At 26.6% G+C, this 3,063-nt stretch overlaps 1 non-coding gene across 1 annotated transcript; it reads left to right on the top strand.

Moving 5' to 3' along the window:
• The first annotated feature begins 1,107 nt into the window (after nt 1-1,107).
• Nucleotides 1,108-1,216, top strand: LOC142521546 (small nucleolar RNA R71). The gene has a single exon (XR_012814254.1). It is a non-coding gene; the product is annotated as a small nucleolar RNA R71 (small nucleolar RNA).
• Nucleotides 1,217-3,063: the final 1,847 nt, after the last annotated feature.

Here is a 3,063-nt window from a genome sequence, read left to right as displayed (position 1 = left end):
GTTTAATAGCATCTAATAATGGAATATTTATCTTTATTTGTTTAAAAACTTCATAGATATCAGAATCACTTTTTTGTTTTTTATGATTTGTTAATGCATGAGGAAATGGTGGAGGTTTATTTGACTCATTTACTATTTCAGATGATTTATCATTCACCATATTATTCTTAGAATTTAAGGTATCATCATTTTCAAAAGTATCAGGATTATCATCCTTACTCTTTGATTTTAAATGATCCTTGTTTTCATTACTATATGGATCATTAACTATTTTACCACTTCTAAGGGTAATAACAGATTTTATTTGATCAATTTTTTCATTTTTTAATTCTTGATTTTGATTTTTAGGATTAGGTTGAGGTTGAGATGGAAATTTTCCTTTTTCATGAATATTAAGTGCAGATGCAAATTTTGCAAGAGTTTCTTTCAAATCACTCATAGATTGACTGTTTTGAATATTGATAGACTCTTGCTTTTGGATAAATGCATGAATTACATCTTCAAAGTTTTTTCTTGGAGGTCTAACATAAGGAATATAACCTTGATGATTTTGGTTATTTTGAAAATATTGTTGTGAGGGTTGTGCATTATTATCAATCCTCCAACTAAAATTAGGATGATTTTTCCATCCAAGATTATATGATTGTGAAAAATGATCTAATATTGGTTTTTTATAATTGTTAACATAATTTGATTGTTCATGGAGACATTCTTTAAATGAAGGTAATGTTGGACAATTTTTTGTAGAATGATCATGTGTATCACATTTATGACAAACAATTTCTTGAATACTTTTTAATTGACCACTTTTTTTCATTTCTAATGACTCAATTTTTCTTGTTAAAGATGCAAGTTTAGCTTGAATATCTGTATCGTCTTTAAGATTATAGATACCACCCCCATTTGTTGAATTATTGATTTTAGTTGTTGGTGGTTCTATTGTGCCTATATTATCCCAATTTTGAACTTTTTCTTCTAATGAATCCAAATACTCCATAGCTTCATTTGGGTTTTTATCTTCAAAAGTTCCATTACACATAATTCCATCATTTGCCTATCTTTAGGTATAAGACCTTCATAAAAGTGAGAACTATTCTCCATGTTTCAAAACCATGATGTGGGCATGTATTAAGTAATTCTTTATATCTATCCCAACATTGATAAAATGTTTCTCCTTGTTTTTGAGAAAAAGTTGTAATTTGTCTTTTGAAAGAGTTTGTTCTATGGGAAGGGAAAATTTTTTTGAGAAATTGTTGTTGCATTTCTTCCCATGATCTTATTGAACTTGATCTTAAATTTTGTAGCCATGTTTTAGCTTTATCTTTTAAAGAAAGAGGAAAAAGCTTTAATCGAACTATATCCATGCTACAATTTTGATCATTATAAGTGTTACAAACTTCCTCAAATTCTCTTAGATGTAAATATGGATTTTCAGAATCTAAGCCATGAAAATTTGGTAAAAGTTGAATAATTTGAGGTTTAAAATTGAAAGTAGATGCATCAGGAGGAAAAACTAAACAAGATGGGGCACTAGTTCTAATAGGATTCATATGGTGCCCAAGTGTTCTTAATTGATCATGTTCTTGATTATTATTATTATTATTATTATTATTATTATTATTATTATTATCTTGATTATTTGAATTATCATCAATGTTTAAATTATTTTCAGATACTCGAATAAGTCTATCACTTTTTTTTCGACTCCAAATACTCATACAAATAAAAACAACACAATACTTATAAATAAAACATAAATAACAAATATAAACTGAATTTATACCTCCCCGGCAACGGCGCCAAAAACTTGCTACTGCTTAAATTATAATTCACCCAAGTGTAGGTTGTCTGCAAGTAATATATTTTGTGAGTACGAGATCGATCCACAGAGAGGTTATTTTTAGTTTAAATTTATTAATTTATAAATTACCAAATTCAAGAATGAAGTTTACAAATTACAAATTTTGTCAAGGCTCAAGAATTTATTCTTGGTTTATGTAATATTGTTTAACTAAAAGTAAAACAAAGGAAACCACCATAAATAATAGTTCCAAGAAAAATTAAATAATTAAACACACATATAATATAATATAGTTCCCACTATAGAAAATACCGAATTAACCGATATTTTATATATGGTACCTATGATTATATATATAACTATATAAATATATAATTTCATAAAGTAAATGTTAAATTAAATCATTATATTTCATTTAGAACAATCGGCAGAGCCACGCTATTGCCTAAATGAAATATAGGATTTAATAAGTTAGTTGCGATAAAGTAAAAGTTAGTTGCGGGAAAGTAAAAGTTAAATGCAAAAAAGTAAAAGTTAGTCGCGATAAAGTAAAAGTTAGATGAGAAAAATAAAATTTAGTTGCGATAAAGTAAATGTTAGATTGTTAGATTGTTAGATGTTAGTATTAAACCATAATATTGCATTTAGAACAACCGGCAGAGCCACGCTATCGTCTAAATGAAATATATGATATAATTATATAAATATATATATATACATATATATATAATTTAACAATAATGATAATTGATGAAATATTTATTGTATCAAAATTAAACAACAAATCAAGATAACCACTTCAATTGTATTAAGCATTTGATGTAAATTGATAACAACAAATAATTCATTTTTATACCTATAATAAAAAAAAAAATTAGCTAAATGAAATGAAATAAAGAAAGAATATACAAAATATAAGCAATCTCACTTCACCAAGAATTCATCATCTTCACCTTGACATAATAGATTAGCTTGCCATGAGCTTACTTTTGATCAACACTAAAATCATTAGTCATAGTTAAGAAAATGAAAGAAAAAATATTGGAACTTAGAACTTTGATACACACTCACACTATATTTTACAATAAGATAGAATGATTCTCAAGCTAGCACAATGCATCTATTTATAGGCCAAATGAGAGAAAGGATCAATAATTTTAATAATGCAATGTAGTTGTAATAGTAGTTTGTGTCTCCTCAAACTTCAATTCCATGGCCCTTCTTTCAATACTATGTTCCACGACTTTAAGCACCGAATTTGA

Source organism: Primulina tabacum, chromosome 12 (assembly GCF_025594145.1).
Source record: "Primulina tabacum isolate GXHZ01 chromosome 12, ASM2559414v2, whole genome shotgun sequence".
Classification (NCBI taxonomy): domain Eukaryota; kingdom Viridiplantae; phylum Streptophyta; class Magnoliopsida; order Lamiales; family Gesneriaceae; genus Primulina; species Primulina tabacum.
The sequence above is the reverse complement of the archived record's forward strand: the minus strand, read 5'-3'. Positions and strand labels throughout refer to the sequence as shown.